The following is a 22,157-nucleotide window of genomic DNA, read 5'->3' on the forward strand; positions in this document are numbered from 1 at the left end:
GGTGACTGGATGGAGCTGAATTTTGGAGGAGTGGGATAATATTAGCACGTGAACGAGTGTACAAAATTTCAACTCATTTGGATAAACCTAGCTAGCACTTCCTTCACAACGGCTTCCCTCAGACAGGAACTTTGAAAAATCACTAAGGAAGTTTGGCTAGGAAAATAAAGTTGAATTTGGGCACAGGGCAATTATTTGTACAAGAGAAGATGTCCAAAAAGTTTGGGGTCAAAAGGGCAAAGATAAATAGCACCTGCTTCACAATGTACCATTTAGAACAGAATAGGAAATGATTTTATTGAGCATGATGAGAAATATGGCCAATGAAGTATTTTTCCATATTTGAGGAATATATGACCCAAACAATTTATAAGAATTATTTGGGGATTTTTGGATGGGAAAAAATACAGGTTACTTCACAACCTAGGGTAGATAGGGTTATTCCTTTAATAGGAAAAGGAATATTTCCTAGAAAAAGATTTTTGGGTTTGGTCAAGCATTGGAGTGACATGATCTTGGCAAGGTTTCTAGAATGATGAGCCACTTGGGAGAGGAAATGAAGATGATTTCCTAGGTGACAAGGCCACAGAACCACTCCAAAAAGAAAAATAGGGCAAAAACCCAATAAATCAAGAGAAAAAGAAAAGGGCCAAAATCCACGCTGTTACAACTCTTACACCCTTAAAGAAATCTCATCCTCGAGATTTAGTTGTTCAGGGAACAAGTATGACTTGAGGACACCGTTTCCAGATCGGGTATCCTTCTTTCTTTAATTATTGTTCCCCCAAGAATTTTATATGATTTGATTATCTTTGCTCAGGGCTGGTTTGCTTCACCTTTCCCGAAATCATGTCAGATTTTTGCTCATATACCAATTTCTTTTTCTAACATTGATTCCCTCAGATCTGACGTGATATCCAATGGATCTGAGCATAAAATTTTCCTTTGGTCAGGCAAACCTTTTACTTCTATCATGGGGTTGCTTCAAATAAATGCATGCCTTCTGGTTTCAATAAATGCTGAGAATTAATCAGGGCCTTCTTCTGAAGGGATCTGACTACTCATAGGTGGTACTGATTTTGATTTATTTCTTTGGCTGGAGCGTGAGATATGTACCAAAGATCTGACTGCCTTTTGTCAGGAGCAATTAACGGTGTATGGAGTTATAGTTCTGTCATACCTCAAATATTTACATCTTGAGACTTTGCCCGACAGGGGGCTGACAGACAAATGCTTTTCCTAACAGACTGACCATGTACTTGATTCCATTGGTGAGTATACCGGGTCTGAGCTGATTGTTCGGCTTTTGACTTTCTCATTTTGTCGGTATACCTATTTGGATTTTTCCATATTAACCATTTTAAGCGGGTCAGCGAGATATGAAATCCTTGTAAAACAGAGTAGTCCTATGAGGGTATGCCTTTGGGGATCATATGGAATTACGGCCTCCAACTGATTCGGGTATCCGGACCTTGATGGTCGTGCAAAAATCATCATACCTTTGCTGTCAGTCTCACCCTATAACGGTCATGATTTTCTTTGTGAGGATACCTTACTGGAATAACTTGGCCACACATGTCCTTGATTCTTCATATGACCAGGGACGTGATTAATGCAATATTTTTGACATCATTTCTTGTGCCTGTTTTCTGACCTGGGTTCACACACATATGACACATTCCCAAGGTTCGTAGCTGTGCTGAGCTCATTGTTGAGACCAATCATACAAGAAAGTGACAAGGTTTTAGGACATCTCCTTGTCAGTTGCGAGAATAATGACCTTGATGACCATTGTCAAGGTTGTTGATTGTGTGATGTCATCTCTAGATCTTGTCGATCCTTGTATCATAGGAAATATATCTCTGTTTATCTTAATTTTCATGATTCATGAGGTTGTGGGATCCTTACTTTCCTTAGGTATATCTGTTGGATCCTTGCCGCATCTCGTATGACTGACTGATGAGACTGGGCATGCATTCCCACCATATATAAAAATCATATGCAACCAAACACTTGATTCTTGCGGTAGGCATATGTTTTGACTGCATTGTACCTCTGAAAAATTATTGCAAATCTGACCCTTGAACTGCAGAGAAAAGCCATTCGTGTAGCTTGCCGAGGAAGGCTCGTTAGCTTCTTCTTGAAGCTTTTGTCTGGGTAGCGTCCAGAAGAAGCCTCGATAGCTTACACACGAAGCTTGACCAGAGTATTGTGCAGGAGAAATAGGGTTTCCATACTTGAGAAGCTTCTCCTCGGGTTGATTGTCTAGAAGGATTCATTTTTCGTCTGTCAGAAGCTTTTCCTGAGGTATCTTGCTAAGAAAGACCGGGTATCTTGGACCAGAAATTGTCCACATGTCATGCTGAGGAAAATTGAGGAGCCTTGCATCATAAATTTCTTCCGATAGCGTGTGAAAGAAGACTGAGTTTCTTACAACCAAAGCTTCTTACTAATATGCAGACTGAAATCTACACACACGCCCATAATATTTTGTGGCTGATTATTTGCATGAGAAAATTTGTTTGACTGTCTTCCTTGAGCATATCACATGCTGACTTTATTTTGGATGATAATATATTTCAAACATCATGCATTGTTGAGCCAAATTTTTTTATATGCTCCATACCTTTGACTAAAAATATACCGTTGAGTATGTACCTGACTTGTCTTGCTGCTGACTTGATCATTACTGCCCTGAGGATTTTGTACTGATGTAGACTTGAGTTATCAGTACTGTTGTGAGGAGTGTACACTAATGCAAAATTGATTATCAGCCTCAAAACCAGATATTCCCCATTTCACTACAGTCGGCTGAGAATTCCATTCTGTTTAGCTGAGTTTCCAAATATTTGAACTCCTTATTAGTTCTTCGAGTCCGGTGTCAGTTGATGAGAAACTCTTTATAGGGTAAAAAATAATGTAACACCGGGGCCGAAAAAGAAAGAAGCAAAAGAAAACTCAACTAAACAAAAGCACACAACAACAATCAATTCATACACAATCAGGGTCACATATTACTGCTAGTCACACAATATGCATGCCTACTTAAGCACACAAATCTCGCTGGATCTCTGGTTCTACGATCTAGCATGTTGTGACGATGTGCATGCGGACGAATAAATGTATGGAAGAATTGGTGTAAACAACGCTACACCAAGTGCTAGCTTAGCCAGGTAGCAACCTGGACTAGCTCGGAGGCGAGGACGTACTTGGTAACCATGTAGCAGGACAAAAGTGTCGTTGCCATATTATTATCAAGGGGACGGAAAATATTCGTACTCGTCCAAGAAATAAGGATAGTGGGGAAACTGGGTCTACTGGCATTGCCGTTTCTTGATCACTAAGACCATTAAGGGTTGCCAACATGACAAGAAAAAGGACGGCCCGGGGTAGAAGCATGTCTACCACCGAAACAAAATGGGGCTGAAGGAAGGAATTCGGCGCGATACCTAAGCACCATTTTTACAAACAGTGTCGGGATCACTTGGCATCACTCTGCTGGGACAGGAATGACACCAAACACCGAAGAACAAGCAAGAAAAGAAAACTGGAGAAATGCAAAGGCTGAGTTGTAGTGGATCCGAACCGATGCCATCTACACTCACCAGATTAAACCGTTAGTAGCAAAATAATAAGGCTATATGCATGCTATGCAACAAAAAAATGCAGCAACCAAATGCAATAAACAAGCCAGACTCTATACTACCGATTTCTACCGCTTGAGCTGACTAGGGCATCCTACAGCCAGACCTGCTCCAATACCAAGCCTGTGGCACCCCGATTCAGAGAAACCGGAACAGCCCGTATTCCAGCCAAGAGATCGAGGAGAAGTCTCTGGAATATGGCACTGCTTGACATAGAAAAATCAACTCTTATTACAAGAATAATAATACAAGAGTCTAATGTTACAAAGAAGCACATCAGCACGGTGACACTACGCCTGCGATACTACACTTGCTCTATGCTAGCAGCAGAACAACTCGTAGCAGCGGAACAACGACGAAGGTGGTGAACTCCACTTCGCAGGGACTCTGGTTGGGACACGATCTAGCTCGCATGCACGGCAACCTCGACAAGCAATCAAGCAATCATGGCATCACCTGCAATCTGGCATGACACGCTAGGTCAGTACATTGAATGTACTTGCAAGCTTACAAAAACCATAAACGTCAAGGCAAGACAATAACATTGCATTTAAAAGGTTAATTAAATTAACAACTATTATGATGAAACAACTACTAAGAATGTTACGAAACTGATACAATACTAATAAATCACCATCTCAGATCTCCATAACCATATCTCTCTTGGCTAACCGGCCAAGCAATATACCATCTCGATCACCTTGTGATCAAAACCAAACGGTGATCATTCAGGCGATCACAACCATGACCAACACTTGGTCTCAAATGGTGATCTTTCCGGCGATCACTACCACGACCAACACTTGGTCTCAAACGTGATCTTTCCGGCGATCACTACCATGACCAACACTTGGTCTCCAACATTATCATCAACATCCTATCACTTTGTACTTCTCAAAATATCAACATATAAATCACCTATAAGTCATTCCGTCATGTGAGTGTTGATCGAATGGTGTGACCTAGTACGAACCCTTGCCCATGACCGAGGACGCGACTATCGATAGATTTAAATAAACTCTGTAGAGGAAGCGCACTCTACCCACACCACGAAACCCATGGCCTTGCACTCCTATTCGGGTGGACCAACGGCGTTCCGACAAAACCGATCTACTGCCATGGCACTCTCCCGGCCACTCCGACTCACTCCCCACTGGGCTAGTCCTGGGTGGCCCCGTGTCTACCAAAGACACAACGACCACCGTCATGGCCAAAAACAATAAACCATCCCAAACGGGGACACATGCACATAACAACAACAACGGGCACGCAAGCTTATGTATGCTTACCGGGCCAGGGTACCGCACACCCATAACCTTCCCTCATTGGAGGCAACAGCGAGAGGCACGACAATAGACCGCATTAGGGCCTTCCCATAAAAGGCGAATGTGGTTGGACTGGAAAAAGCCCGGTTCGGTGGCACCTGGCCAACTTAATGACATCATTTATCCCCAAAATAAAATAGTAATGACTAACACTGCGATATCATCTATCTACCTATAATCCAAGTCATAGCAATATCCGAAAAATAATCTAAAGCTGAATATCGTATTTGCAAAATACTCCGAGGACAACATAACACTACTATCATGATGAATCCAAGAATGATAAGACTACTACTAAAATATCAAGAACTAAGTATCCAACTATGATCCACAGCAAGCATCATCTCCAACATCCTACTCCAGAACATAATATCATCTAGCATCATGACAAAACTAACACTAGTCACTAATAATCCAAAGGCAACATGATATCCAAAGTAATGCTCCAAGATAATACCACATACCATCATGAAAACAATCATAATAGTCATTAAGAATCCAAAGGCACATGTCATCCACATAATCATCAAAACATAAGTCCTAGAACTCCAAGCAATATCATGGCAATATCAAGATCAAAACAATACTCCAAGAAAAGCCATGAATAAATCATACATACCTAATGCAATATTTTAAAAAAGTTCAAATAATTTAAACCATGTCACTGCATTGCAATCATGCAAATGGAGGGTATGGCTTGCCTGGGGTGGAAGAAAACACCACGAAGAAAGTGCGAGAAGCTCGCAGAAAGAATCGCCAGAAAACATACTCTCTTGTAAGGGGCTGGTTAATGGCAAGGGAAAAATGGTCATCTTCAGAATGTTGTCACATGGTGAAAATGAGACCAACAGAACGGGCTCGACAAAACGAAGAAGTGGGCTTTGTAATCACCTCATTTGGAGTTGTGGTTGAGAAGATACAAGGGTTTTTCTGCCAGGGACCTTTCTGTAAAAATTATCTCCACAAACAAGTCGCTCACTGAAAAAACAGAAAGTGTGATCCAGAGAATACGCTTTCATGGAAGCCAAAGCGCATTTTTGACCGCAGAACAATAGAGTATGCTTTCATTGGAGGAAAACGTATCCACTGGAATACCGCTTCCACTTATCCACCTCAGCGGTCGTGGGGTCAGCGGTGTGTGCGGCTGATGGGTGGGACCATGGGGTCCACCAACCAGCTGGCAGGGAGGGGGTTGGAACTTTTGTCTCCTTCCTCTCACCCGCGCCTGGCTGTGGCAGAGCCAGCCCCGATGAAGACCGCCGGTGGTGTAGGCCACCCCTCGGGGCGTGCGGCACACCTCCGTGATCAGGGGATCGAGCCGCATCCATCTATCCTATCCACGGCTGGAGTAGGGGACCGAGATGACAACAAGCTCGGCACCGGTGGACAGGAGCTTCAGCTTGAGTGGGGTGCTGCACTCCGGCGATGCAGGTGGGTGGGGGACTATAGGGAGAGATCAAGCTCGATGGTGAGGGCCTTTGGTAGAGAAAGATAGAGGGGAGGATCCCGGGGCTGCTCGGATTCGAGCGAAGCCCAATGGCAGCTGCAGTTGACATGGGAGGCGAGGAGGGGCTCTGGTTCTCAGGCGAGTGGCTGGGGAGGGGTAGTGGAGTGCGGGGAGGCTGTTGGTGTGCTCGAAAGGCTCGGGGGAGGCCTATAAATAGGCGTGGGCGAGGTGCCGAGCTGTCATCGCCGCGGACGCGTGGCCGGTGCCGCGGACGCGTGTGCACGCGCATTAGCTCGGAGGCAGGCGACGATTGAGGCACAGGGGAGCAATCACGGGGAGGAGGATGCCAATGGAGGCGCATGGAGAAAGACGACGACGATGAACCGAGCCAAAACGCCACTGTACGTCCGTGTGCACACGGCGGTTTGCATCGGTGAGGAAGCTGATGGAGGGGAAGAGGGGTCCAGGGGAACGGCGACGACGAGATGCAGCCACTGGACATGCTCACGAGCTCTAAGATGATGAAAGGGTAGCAGACGAAGCAGAAACGGCGCACTGGACGTGGCCACTACGCACAGAGCGCGCGCATAGGCTTGCCATCATCGTAGTCACCATTCGAACCGGGGCATTCAATGATCTACAACACCCAAAATGTTGTCTAGTTGATAGTTCATCTAGGGGAGGTTGCAACTAAGGTGGTAGTTTTGGATAAAAATGATATGGTTAAATGGTAATCACCGCCTGAAGTTTACTGCATTAAACTTGGCTGTGCACTGGAGAACAACAGGAACTTTACTGGCGCCAAAGAGTTTGTCAGGGGTGATTATCTATGCAAGGACTATGATCCTGGAGGTTTGGGGGCATAATGGAGCACAAACTAATATAGTTGTTGTGTAACCCCCAAAATTGGTCCAGAATCAAGATTTGGATGATGCACTCACATGGTGATTCCACTTGAGTTGAAATTTGGCAAGGCTTAGGGATTTGGACATAGTAAGATGTTGTAATTTTTTTGCACCAAATGAATTCACCAAAATGGTATTTCCATCACAACTATTCCCTTTGTCCTGAAACTTGCAAAAATTCTAGAGAAATATTTGCTAGATGAATTGATCCCAAATTTGGTGGAGAGAAGTTATTTGGGTAGGAGAACAGTCTGGTAATTAATAAGGATTTTTGAAGCAATATAAAATGCACTTGCTTCATAACCTGAAAATTTTACCAGAAGTAAAGATTTGGCCCTGTCCTCACATAGATGCTTGGATGGAGCTGAAGTTTTGAGGAGTGGGATCATATGAGCACATGAAGGAGTGTGCAAAATTTGGATAACCCTAGCTAGCACTTCCTTCACAAAGGCTTCCCTCAGACAGGAACTTGGAAAAATCACTAAGGAAGTTTGGCTAGGAAAATAAAGTTGAATTTTGGCATAGGGCAATTATTTGGACAGGAGAAGATGTCCAAAAAGTTTGGGGTCAAAAGGGTAAAGATAAATAACAGTTGCTTCACAATGTGCCATTTAGGACAGAAGAGGAAATTAATTTATTGAGCATGATTAGAAACATGGCCAATGAAGTATTTTGCCGTATCTGAGGAAGATATGACCCAAACAATTTATAATAATTATTTGTGGATTTTTGGATGGGCAAAATACAGGTTGCTTCACAACCTAGGGCAGATACGGTTATTCCTTTAATAGGAAAATGAATATTTCCTAGAAAAAGATTTTAGAGTTCGGTCAAGCATTGGAGTGACATGATCTTGGCAAGGTTTTAAGAATGATGAGCCACTTGGGAGAGGAAATGAATATGATTTCCCAGATGACATGGCCACTAACCACTCCAAAAAGAAAAACAGAGCAAAAACCCAATAAATCGAAAGAAAAAGAAAAGGGCCAAAATCCAGGCTATTACAATTGGCCGCCCAAGTGCTTCGTTCTTTTTTGTTTCCATGTTGTTTCACATGGTTCACTATGTTGATCTAACTATTTGTGTATGTCTTCTTATTTGCAAACAGAGAATTCCTAGAGCAACGAGGGAGTCGTTCAATAATCTGGACGACCGTGGCCAAGTTTCTCTTACCACGCGCAGCCTTGGTGTGAATGAACCTGCTCAATATACTGTAAGTACAAAGGATGGTTGCATGATGATTTATGCTAAAGGATGGTCAAGGTTCAAATCTAAATCATATCTTGCGGCAGGGGATGATGTCAAAATCGAACTTTCTCGGCAAGGAGTGCTGGTCCAAATCAACTTTGAAATTCTTCAGTAGCAGCACGCAACTATGGAACTAATCTATCCTCCGAGAGATTTTAGGTAATAATCTGGCATGGTTAAACAAGTGTCTTGTGTGTATAAGTAGTACGACAGTATTATTTATCACATGGTATATCGTTGATAGAATTGCAACTCGGATTACTGGTTAGGAACTGTCATTCGATTTCATTCCAACAACTGATGTGCGTTATTCAATTTTGTGTATTCGCCTTGCGATAACATCTAAAACGAGCACCGAACCAATCTCTTGCAATATGAAAAGTGTTGAGGTAGAACACATGGGCCCCCAACATGCAGGCCAACCGGACTGTGGCCCAAAGTCTAGAGTGTGAGCCTGTCTGAGTATTATATTCTCAGCTGAACCCCCATAATGCCCTTGCGTTGCACATAACATCAAGATGCATTTGTTTGAGTATTTTATCTTGTGAGCGAAAAGGATGAATGAGGGAAGGCCTTATTTGCAAATGTGGAGAGGTGTGTGGGTACTGTTTTGCAAAATTTCCATAGTTTCCTTCCTATCCGTCAGATATAAACCGGACGACCTATATTGCAGGATGGCAGGCACACCATCATCACCAACTCGTCTATAATGTGTTAAAATAAACTCTGTTTTTATAATTATATATGTTATATATATTCCCCTTTATTTTCCTTATGCATAAAGTTGTGATATAAAAGATTTTTATATTTCTTTATAGAGGGAGCATCTCTCTGTCAAAAATATATTTATGTGTAACTAGTTACTCCTATCTTTCTACTTCCTTTCACTGATATGTGGGGCATCCGGCAGTGGGGTCCACGTGCCATATGCACCAAATTAGAGTGCACAACTACACGGTAGACACACCTCGGTCGTAGTGCCGCAGTAATGCCCAATGAGCCATCAAATCACAAAAACCCCCACCTTTCCAGCTTTAGCAGTAAGCTGGACATACGAAGCGGCAATATTTCACTAGGCCTGAATCCCCTTCTCCCTCATGTGCTTGTTCAGAGAAAACCCCCTCTCGGCGATTGCATAGGATTTTCTCATGGAGAACCAACTACAAGTTCTTCATCCATCCCCAATAAACCCAAGTCCCTTGGTCACGGGTAATCCTAGGATTGTAGCCACCACTGTTGATGCATTTTCTTCCTACTGAATCCAGTGCGTTTCATTTGCAGTGCCCAAAGTGTGAGGACCCTACAGGTTTTTCCGCCCTCGGCGAGACGCCACACTTGTTCCTTCTCATACTGACATAGGAATTTCAAAAACGCATAATATGTTCCTAGAATCTTCTTTTCTATCCTAGAGGGTGGGTTTTTTTGACCATGCAATCGACTAATTTGGAAATTTGGATTGCTATATTTGGCTAAAAGGTACTAGTACCATGGTCAACACTGATGTGAAGGAGGAAATTATTTCTAGATTTGGACAGGGAATACATTGTGTTCTCATATTATTTTTCCTACAGTGCACTCCTTGCTCTGCTAGAACACATGTACTCAAGATGCTCGGCCTTGCCATAACTGAATACACCAGTTTACTGGTCACTGCGAACACAAGCCATGGATATAAGTTCCGAGTTGGGTTCACGAACCAAGGAGATCACCGCTTTTTTATGGCCAAACTTGGATAAACCTTCTCAAGTGTTACAGACTGAAAGTTGGCGCTCAAACGTTGATGGAAATAGCCGAACCTGGTCTCATCTTCACTGCGATCTTCGACCCCGACACCATTCCAATTGTTCATCCATGTTAGTTTTGTATCTGGTTCTTGCTTGTACCCTCGATTACTTCTTAATCCACCTATTCTGTCTAACTAATATCAATTTAACTTTAGAAGTAGCAACGAATCTCTCACGAAGATGCTACTTCTAACTAAAATTTTCTTATAATTGGTGGCATGCATAGGTTTTTTCAGAGTTAAGCAGGCTACTCGTTTGTTATTCTATAAGAACTCGGCTGTTACTGATGGCATCGAAGTTGACTGGGATGACATCCACAAGTTCCTACACTTTATTGATTGTCTTAAGGTCCGTGTGGGGCGTTTCAATGGTGGAAGGCCATGTGGGATATGTGTGCCACTACTGCACTCATTGAGCAGGTCCAATTGTGTCGAGAAACTTATGGTACGAGCTGTTTTCTGTTATATATGTTGTTCATAAACTATTGCTTATACATAATTTCACAACTGTGATCTTCTTGAAACAAAAATTGCCCAGTTCTATTGTTCCTATATAGATGCCTGGCCATGGTCAGGTCATACTTGCGCTTGGTCACAACATGATGTTTATGTCGACCTACTCCATTCCCCTAGGAGGTCAAAAGATACTTATTCATGGGTGGTCTCAAATAATGAAGGCTAGTCCATCTTGGAGAATAGGACAGAAGATTATGTTCCTGCTTTTCCATGGCTCTAAAGCGAATATCCTGTTGTTTGACCACATTGTGAGATGAAGCCGCTTTCAGAAGGTGTGGATGCGCGGGGTGGCGCCTGGGCCATGTCCTGGGGCTTGGCGGCCTCACCCTTCGTTAACTATTGGCAAAGTAGCACTGTTCGAGGCATGCTTTGTACGGTTGACCCTATATAAGTACTGATACTGTTTTAAGTATGGTTGTTAAGTGCCCCTGCTGGTTTCAATTAAGGTTGTTAATTACTCCTGCTGCTTTTACGGTCTATCGTGTTTCTTCAGTCATGTTTCCCCTAGCTGCCAAAACCAAACCAGCGCCGGCGGGGCCACCTGCTTCCGCCTCCCACGCCTGGCTGCGCCTTAGCGCACGCATCGCCGCCCCAACGTCTCCTAAATTGTTACCGCGAATGTCCGAGGCCTCGCCGTCATCCTCCGCACGCTTTTCTGCGCTCGCCGTGGCGCCGCCCTCTCGTGTTGTCAACATGGTCAACAAACGACATGAATCGGGAGAAGTACATGCAGAGGATGACAGTAGGGCCCACCATGTCAGCGTATGGAAAAAGAAAATGCTTCCTCCTAGTGGTTTCTGGACATCTGGGACCCACGACATTGTCAGCGTATATAGCCAATAGACAAGAGAACAACACAAGATCTGCTGACACCTAGGACACAACTGCTCGAGCAGTATTTTTTTTGTTATTGTTGAGATGGAACAGGGTTTCAACTGGGATGTGGCCTGTCTAACCCAGGCTTATATTTTATGTCCACCGTATGACTAGCCCAGCTATTTTTTCTTTGTGAAAATGAGCCCAGTCTATTTTTTTTGAAAATGAGCCCAGCTAGTTATTTTATATGCCCTGATGTGCTGCAACTCTTTCAAGACGCATGCAAATCTTGAAATTAATATGAAATGGGTTGTAAATATAAAAACAGATGACAAATTGGCAATTACTTTATAATTTTTGAATTTTTTTCACATTTCTAGATTCCTATTTGACTGGGCTTTAACCTAATTTAAATATATCTTTGAAGTACTTTATATTGGGCTCGACATTTTGGTATTAAAAATAGTTTGGAACCCACAGAAATATGCGAAATTTCTTTTAAATTTTTAACCCTGGCCCTGGCCAACAAAAACAAAACAGACAGCAATAAATTGCATAAGAAGTTCCAATGAGCTATATATAAATTATTAAAAAAATAGGGAATGGTCTGACTTGTGGGCCTATTAAGTTGACACGTATGCAAGATTTTTTACTTATTATATATGTCAACAAACGATTCTAACAGATGTAACCATTGGGTGTCAATCCAACAGCTGTCGTGTTTCTTCAATCTCTTATCTTCTTGCTCCAGCCGCCAAATCCAGTGCCGGCGGGACTGCCTGCTCCCGCCTCCCGTGGCCAGCTATGCTGCCGCGCAGGCCTCACCGCCCCTACTACGCCCACCGCTGGCCGGGCCATCCCTCTACTCAGCAACATCCCTCCACTGATGTGGCTTCGCCGCCTCCGGGTCATTCCCTTCCTGGGTCTCGCCGTCGTCCATCGCGCTGATGTTCTCGGCACGGCGTGGTCATCGTTGTCAACAAACGACAACATTGAAAGAGGGATGTACATGGAGAGGCTGACAGTTGGGACCCACATGGTCCATGGCTGCACGCAAGAAAGTACCTCCTTATTACGCCAAAAAGAATGAATACTCCCGCTGACAACTCGGATCCACCAGCTATATCTCCGCACGCAAGGAAGTGCCTCCTTATTATGCACAAAAAATGAATACTCCCCCTACTAGCAGGGACCCACCATAGTGGGAGGCTGACTTGTGGGCCAACTAAGTTGACGCGGACGGAGGGCTTTGTCAACTTAGTCAACAAATGATTCTATCACTAGTGACCATTGGATTGTTAACATCGAATGGTTGTCCAGCTTCTTCAACCTCTGATTTTCTTGCTCCAGCCGTCGAAACCACCGCATGCTCTTGCCTCCCGCGGTCGGCTGTGCTGCCGTGGCAGCCTCACCGCCCCCTACTGCTACCACCGCTGGCCAGGCCCTGTGGCGACGACATCCTCACAGCACAGCCGAACTAGTAAACCCTCGTACTCCTCTCTGCATGGGCATCCACTGTCGCGTCTTCCCCAGCTCCGCGTCGTCCCCTTCCTAGGCCTTGCCGTCGTCCACCGCCCTGGTGCTCTTATTGCGGCATGGTCAACGTGGTCAAGGAACGACTTCCATCGGAAGAGTACTGTACATGGAGAGGCCGACAACTGGGTGCACGACAGCAGCAAGGAAGTGCCTCCTTATTACGCGCAAAATAATTATTCCTCCACCTGAAAGCAGGGACCCACTGGACGGGCCACCATGTTTCACAAAAAAATGTCCCCCCTGAATGAAGGGACCCACTAGTTACATCTTCGCACAGAAGGAAGTGGCTGACAGTCAGGACCCACCTGGTCGAAGCATACGTAGAGTTGTCATTCTGGTCGCGAACGTGTACATACATACTGGTCGATCGGTCTATCTGCAGGCTACATCGATGAACCGTGGCCGTGTAAGGAAGGGCACGTGTCATAGTATAGGCGTGCATGTGTCGTAGTAGAGGCACGCACGTGACATTTACGCGTACGTACATCGGCCAGGGTGCAAGAAAGTAATTATGACCACATACGTACATAAGGGCAGTGTCTCGAACGCCTACTTGTGCATAAATATACGGATGGCCAGGGCTTGTGTACATGGAGAGGCAAAGACGTGAGCAATGGCGTCCTGTTCATCGGGCAGCGAACTGGCTGGGTCGGAACAGAGAAACATCATCGTATTCTTGGGGAGGCAACGAAATACGTCATGTTCATCGGGAGCCAACCGGCTTGGATGGAATAGCTGTTGGAAACGAGGCATGGCGTACCACAGAACGGAGGAAACGGCCATGTGTTCGACCGGCCACCGTCGAAACGGGATCCTGTTCATCGGGAGGGGTCTGGCGTACCGTAAAATGGAGGAAACAGACTTCTCTTGGACCTCCTACATTTGAAACAGGGTCCTGTTGATCGGGAGGGGTGTGGCGTACCATAAACTGGAGGAAACGAACTTGTGTTGGAGCGCTACGGTTGAAACCGGGGTCCTGTTCATCAGGAGGGGTGTGGCATATCGCAAAACGGGACTCCACAGGATATTGTTCATCTTCACCATCGACCTCCTCCAGCCTCCACAGGTTACTGTTCATCCACCATCGACCTCCTCCAGCCTCCACCTGCGACTGTTCAACCACAGGCTCCTGCTCATCCAGCCTCCACAACTCCTCCATCGACTACTATTCAACCAGCCCTCTCCATGGGGTCCTGTTCAACCACCTCTCCATGGTCTACTGTTCATCCAGCCCTCCATCGGCTACTGTTCAACCAGCCCTCCACCGGCTACTGTTCAACCAGCCCTCCACGGTGTCCTATTCATCCTGCCCTCCATGGGGTCCTGTTCATCCAGCCTTCCATACACGGGGTCTTGTTCAGCCAGCGGCAACGGCCTCTACTACCATGGGTCCTGTTCATCCAACCCCCACCAGGAACAATTCATCCAACCCCCCCCCCCCAACAACTCTCACTCTTCATGCAGAGGCAGCAACGATCGACTTCAGTTAGCAGTAGTAGTGAAGAAATCACTCGGGTTCAGTTAACTACAAGGGATCGATCGCTCGGGTTCAGTAACGTAGCTAGTGCAATCGCTCGGTTTCCGTCAGAGTGCTACGCCTCACACACACACGCGTACATGCGAGAGAAATGCGCATTGCTCGGCACCCAACCACCCACCATAACCGGGAACTCCCCCAATATTTTCCTCGCCCTCGCTTCTACCATAGTTTTTTCATCATGGACGGCCCAAAGAATGTCATGCAGATGCGTCTCTGGCCCGCCCAGGACAAAAAGCCCATTTTTGTCATGATTTTTTGTCATAGAAGTAGGAGCCCACCACATCTATGATGATGTTGGGTTTTCTCACAATTATTGTCATAGAAGTGTCATAAGCATGACAGAATTTTTTTTTCGTTCAGCCCAAAATGTCACGGATGTGTCTTTTTCTTGTAGTGTCACTAGGTGACGGTTCCAAATGCCGTCGCGGAAAGGGGTCAAAAACTGTTTTAATAGCACCGACACGTACCAGTGCATGCCTAGTAACAGGAGCACTATGTAAGTTCAAGCGGCTGTCATGATTCGCACTTCTCCATCGTAAGAGTGGAAATGCTTGATGTAATCATTTTTCTTCTTCAGAAACAATGAACACGCTCTACCTTGCGGATCCTCCTCGACGGTCGTCGCGAACCTTGCTACTCACTTTTGCCGACATGTGGGACAACCGGCATCGGGGTCCACTAGCCAGGCACTAAATTACTCCGTTCTAGAGTGTCGAACTGCACGGTAGACTACCCCGATCGAAGCACCGCAGTAATGCCCAATGAGCCATCAAATCACAAAACCCCCACCTTTCTAGCAGTAAGTTGGACGGACGAAGCAACCATCATTTCACTCTTATCATCAGCTTCCTCTCTTGAAGAAAACCCCAACTCACTTCTCCCTCATCTTGTTCCTCATTTCTTCAAGAAAACCCTGACCAGCTTCTGCCATTGTTTTTCTCTCCCAAAGAAGGAAAGGTGAGCACATCAAAGGTGTTGATTCTGGCCAAGGCCGGGTCTTGCAACCCCGAGACTGATCCTATAACTCCCTCTCTGTTCTTGTTTTGGGTTTGTGATTATGGTTTCTTTTCTTTTATTTATATTTGGCAGTTTCTTGATGGACACTGGAGCACTGGCCGAAGTGATGTCTATGGCTCTTGCCAAAACCATCGAGGCTCATGGTATGAAGAAGCGCAAGCACCCTATCGAGACTACCGTAGACAAGCTCAAGGTCATCGCCCTATCCAAGCCCCCCCTCTAGGATCCATCATTAAGCAAGTCTAGGTAATATCTCTTCTTGACGATCTTTTTCTCGATCTTGCTCATGTTTTTATCTAACACGTAGTACTAGTACTAGTAGTACAACTTTCTGGGTGATCTTGCATGTGATTTTTGTGTGCCAAATGACGGTTCTACATTCCTCTTTTGACCAAAACATGCGAGAGGTTGACACTGATTTCTTATAGATTACTTTCAACTACTTTATGAATGTCAATGCTACCTTTGAAGATAGTATGTTTGCCTCAGTAACTTGTGTTATGGATAGTGTAAGTAATCCCTCTGCTCTGATTCCTTTGAAGGCATGTTCTAGTGTCTGTGTTCACTTATTTCTGTGCGTATATGTAGTCTTATATGTAGTAAAATATCGAAAATCATCTTATCTTTCTGAACGGAGGTAGTAATAAAATTTTTGGTTTCTGTTTGAATTAGAACCAGGTCTGCGGTGGAGATGAAGTTCTCAACGTCATGCCATGTGAACTAGAAGACCTGAGGATGAGTTCTACTGCTAAACTATCCAGCAACTGTGTCCTTGTCGCCACGTGTCCTGAACTAGTATTTTCCTGTAGCACTGTTGTGAGATGTGTTCTCGAGGGTGTACTTGACCAAAATAATTTCCTGGCTGTGCCTTGAATTATGAAGGGTGTGGGTCTTGTAAAGCTTCCCACCAAATCTGATGCGGACTGTCTTCATCGTCATGTTTATGAGTGGAAAGACCACACTATTAGGTTCTCCAATGTTGACGAGATGGTGATGGTGCTGCTAGCTGGTAGACATCTCTCACGAAGTCCATGGCCTAGTGAGTTATCTGGGGTTCATCCTGTAGGTCGGTGGCAAGAAATAGTCTGTAGAGTTTAATTAGTGCAACTTTACTTGTCTGTAGTAAGTACTATTGTTCAGTACTTGATTTGTGTGTGTGAACCCTGTGTTGTTTAGTACTGCCGCTTTTGTTGTGTGGTGAGTCCTGAGAACAGTCTATGTTAATGTCTGTCCGCTCAATTCAGTCTGTATATTTTGAAGTATCCAGATCATCTTTTTTAGGATGGTTTATCAATTATGGTTACACTCCAATATATGTTTGTATTGCAGGGTTTATCAAATCCACCGAGAATTCCAGTCCCATGTGTCGGATTTCGGGCTCCTCAGACCCTCGATAGATTTGAACTCTGGGTTCGTGCGAAGAACTCAACCTCCCAGTCTGCCTACTCGCCAATCTCATGGCCTAGCTTGATGAACAGGAAGGAAATGGGACACATCAGTTTACCCAGGTTTGGGCCACCTTGCGGTGTAAAACCCTACTCCTGCTTTGTGGTGGATTGGCCTCGAGGTGGGTCGAGGATGAACTGGAACAGTGTAGGAACAACCTCAGGCGGTGTGGGATAGAGGATGATCTGAGTGATCCGGGTTTTTCTCTCCTCCCCTTCTACGGTGGTGCCTAGGTCCTATTTATAGTGGCCTTGGTCCTCTTCCCAAATGAAGTTGGGAAGGGATCCAACAACGGCCAAATTCGAAGGGAGACAACTAGTACATCTTATCCTGACAAAAATAGTCTTCGCCTGCAAAGCTTCTTGTCGTGACGCCATGGTGGGCTCGGTGATGACCTCCATCCTGCCGTCCTGGCGGTCTTGGTCTTGTTGCATGGGAATGGAAACCTTTGGCTGATTCCTTAGGACTCCGCGCCTACGCTTGCCGCATTAGCACCAAAGAGGAAAAAGTTTTCCTGCACCCGATGGCGCCTGCCTGGCCTTGGTCATCACGACTCATGTCATCTGAACCTCACGAGGTGAGGCTTGCATAGAAAGGTCCGCTCCTCAGGAGCCAACTTGAGGAGGCCGCTCCTTCTGTAGGTCTTGGTATCGACCACCTCGTGACGCTTGGCCCCTCGCGAGGGTATTGAGTTTGTTGATGCTGAAGGTGGGCAGTACCGGGCCGTCAATGGAGCCACGCCGTGGGCCGCAGACAGGCAAGTCTGGGTACCCCCATTCATAGAACACCGACAGTAGCCCCCAGGCCCAAGGCGCACTCGAACTTGGCTTCGAGGTGTAGCCAAAGGGCAAGTGCGATGCACCGTGGGCCCTAACCACCTTCGGCCTTGGTCTACGTGTGGCAATTGATGGGACGAGGGCGTCTCTACTTGCCCATGCTGCCTCGGCAACCGTCCGACTTGACAAGAGCTGCTGCATCCAGAGAAAGATCATCATTGCGTGGGATCATGGATGCCGGCGGTTGGCCTCCCTCTGGCTATAAATGAGGGGAGGGGCGAATCCCCCTTCCTCATCTCCATCTTCTCGTTGCCCGCTGCTTCTTCTTCTCCTTTGTCTCCCCGTCTTGTCGAAGTGCTCATGGCACCAACGAGGAAGTTCTCCGCCGTAGAGAATGGGAAGGCCCCCAAGGAGGGACCGGATTCGCCGCCGCCCAAGAGGGTCCGCGGACGTCCGTGCAAGTACGTCGCGACCCTAATGGTGGCACCTTAGGGCACACTCCTCCAAGAGTGGGAGCTGCCTCTGGCGGCCTTGGCGGTGCTTCTTCTTGTGGGGGAGGGACCATGTATAAGGCATGTCCTGTGATGGGGGAAGGCGCGCCATGGTTGCCCGGCCTCCCCGGCCGTGCTTCCACTCGGCGGAAGCGTTTCCAGAGTTTGTCGTGCGGTCGGAGAGGCCCGCTGGCACCTGGCTCATGCTCCCGCGCTTCTTTGCGGGTGCGCTGCAGACCGTGGGGCTTGATGACCTCTGGCTGCGGGCTGACGACTACTGCAGCAGAGCCTCGTGGGCGGGGGTCAAAGTCACAGTCGCGGGCAACGTGTCCTTGACCCGAGGTTGGTAGGTGTTTGCCCGTGCGCGAGGCCTTAGTGGGAGGTGGATCCTCCACTTGAGGTACGACGGCCTTGCAACCCTCAACGCGAGCGTGTTTGGGGAAGACGGCCGCCGCGCGGGGTGCTACCCTGAAGATGGCAATAGCGGCGATGAGCCTGGCCTTGGCGATGGACACAACGACGACGAGGGTGAGCTTGCCCTTGGCGACAGCCGCTCCACCTCCAGTAGCAGTGGCTCCCCCTCCAGGGAGAGCACCAGCAGCAGTGGCTATGACGAGTGACCGCGCCGCCAGGCTCGGATCGGGGAACGTGACGGTCCATATCACCACCGTGCTCCGGTGAAGCTGGAGGAAGGCTTGGGCTGAGCTTCGGGCTTTGCGTGAGCTTGACCGCAGGAGGTATTGTGGTTGTGAGGCATGCTTTTGTTTTCCCTTTCCTTTCTCCTACATTTGGAAAAAGTAGAGGGCCGTGCTGGGGTGTGTAATGAACTGCGACGCTCTTGCCACTATGTTATGTTTGTTTTTTGTAAGAACTAGTAAGTTTATTTTTTTGTAAGTTTATTTTTTGTAAGAACTAGTTGAATTAATAGAACTAGTTAAACATGTCACATTGTTGTTATTTTTTTAGTTAAAGCAATTATTCCTGCATCGACGTTGACGATGCCTATCCCGGATCCTCATCGTCGACTCGGTGGAGGACACCTGCTTGACCAGATGGCCCTGTCCGGGAATGGGCTCCGCCGGGCTGGTACTGCGAGGCGCTACCTACCGGGGGCGCAGCTTGGTGAGGAGCCAGCCCGTCGTTGACCAGAACCTTCTTTGGTGGAGGTCGTGTGGGCCAGTGACGGTGCAGAGGCTTGAGGACCCCACAGAGGTGGTACGTCATCATGTCAGCGAGGAGGAAGCGCATGTCCGTTGCTACTTGTTTGCGTTGGAGCACAGGTTCTCCAATACCTGGCAGGTTCTCTAGGGATCTCACTGGATCTATGATCTTGTGATGGTTCATTCTCTTTGGGTGTTCACCGCCCGCACCGATACCCGTCGTGCGCTAGGGTTTTAGTTGTATTAGTGTTGTTATATGTATGATACTATTCAGGATGTATTAGTGTTAATATTCGACGATGTACAGATGCATGAGGTGATTTACTTTTGCTTATTGAATGCATGCTAATTAGAATACTTATTTATTTTATGATTTGGTTTTGCTTATTGAATGCTCATGTCAATAAGAGTCCTATAAGATATTTTGAAATGTATATCTTGTGTTACTGAAATGGGATATGTGCTTTCCCAAGTGGCCGGTCATGTTTGCAGGCTACACCTCTGAGTGACCTATGTTTTGCTAGAGTGTTGATTCACTTCCGTTCCGGCAAATCGCAGGTGCTCGATATGTCCTATTTTAGCAAAGGTCATTGATACCTCTTGACCATTGCGTTGGTTTTCCCTTGAAGAGGAAAGGGTGATGCAGCAAAGTCGCGTAAGTATTTCCCTCAATTTTTGAGAACCAAGGTATCAATCCAGTAGGAGGCCACACGCAAGTCCCTCGTACCTACACAAAAAATAAGAACCTCGCAACCAACGCGATAAAGGGGTTGTCAATCCCTTCACAGTCACTTACAAGAGTGAGATCTGATAGAGATAATAATGATAATATAAATATTTATTTTATTTTTATGATATAGGTTGAAAGTAAAGATTGCAAAATAAAATAGATTGGAAACTTATATGATGGAGAATAGACCCGGGGGCCATAAGTTTCACTAGTGGCTTCTCTCAAGATAGCATAAGTATTATGGTGGGTGAACGAATTACTGTCGAGCAATTGATAGAAAAGCGAATAATTATGAGAATATCTAGGCATGATCATGTATATAGGCATCACGTCCGTGACAAGTAGACCGACTCCTGCCTGCATCTACTACTATTACTCCACACATCGACCGCTATCTAGCATGCATCTAGAGTATTAAGTTCATAAGAATAGAGTAACGCCTTAGGTAAGATGACATGATGTAGAGCGATAAACTCAAGCAATATGATATAAACCCCATCTTTTTATCCTTGATGGAAACAATACAATACGTGTCGTTTCCGTTTCTGTCACTGGGATCGAGCACCACAAGATTGAACCCAGAGCTAAGCACTTCTCCCATTGCAAGAAAGATCAATCTAGTAGGCCACACCAAACTGATAATTCGAAGAGACTTGCAAAGATAACCAATCAAGCGTAAAAGATTTCAGAGAAGAATCAAATATTGTTCATAGATAGAGTTGATCATAAACACACAATTCATCGGATCTCGACAAACACACCGCAAAAAGAGTTACATTGAATAGATCTCCAAGAAGATTGAGGAGAACTTTGTATTGAGATTCAACGAGAGAGAAGAAGCCATCTAGCTAATAACTATGGACCCGAAGGTCTGAAGTAAACTACTCACACGTCATCGGAGGGGCCATGGAGTTGATGTGGAGGCCCTCCGTGATCAATGCCCCCTCCGACGGAGCTCCGGAAAAGGCCCCAAGATGGGATCTCTTGGGTACAGAAGGTTGCGGCGGTGGAAATAGGGTTTTGTGGTGCTCCTGGATGTTTTCGGGGTATGTGAACATATATAGGAGGAAGAAGTAGGTCGGTTGAGCCACGAGGGGAGAGGGCGCGCCCAGGGAGGTAGGCGTGTCCCCCGGCCTCGTGGACTCCTCGTCTGTTTCTTGACGTCCATTCCAAGTCCTCTAGATCATGTTTGTTCCAAAAATCACGCTCCCGAAGGTTTCATTCTGTTTGGACTCCGTTTGATATTCCTTTTCTGCGAAACACTGAAATAGGCAAAAAACAGCAATTTGCACTGGGCCTTGGGTTAATAGGTTAGTCCCAAAAATAATATAAAAGTGTAAAATAAAGCCCATTAACATCCAAAGCAGATAATATAATATCATGGAAGAGTAAAAAATTATAGATACGTTGGAGACGTATCAAGCATCCCCGTGCTTAATTCCTGCTCGTCCTCGAGTAGGTAAATGATAAAAGCAGAATTTTTGATGTGGAATGCTTTCTAGTATGTTCTTCATTGTATTTTTCTCTATTGTGGCATGAATGTTCACATCCAAAAGATTCAAGATAAAAGTTTATTGTTGACATAAAAATAGTAATACTCCAAGTATGCTAATCAAGCAATTATGTCGTATCAAAATACCATAGCCAAAGAAAACTTATCCCTACAAAATCATATAGTTTGGCCATGCTTCATTTTTGTCACACAAAATGCTCTCATCATGCACAACCCCGATGATAAGACAAGCAATTGTTTCATAGTTAGCCTTTCAAACTCTTT

This window comes from Triticum urartu, chromosome 2A (genome assembly GCF_056163025.1).
Source record: "Triticum urartu cultivar PI428250 chromosome 2A, HENAU_Tu73, whole genome shotgun sequence".
Lineage (NCBI taxonomy): Eukaryota > Viridiplantae > Streptophyta > Magnoliopsida > Poales > Poaceae > Triticum > Triticum urartu.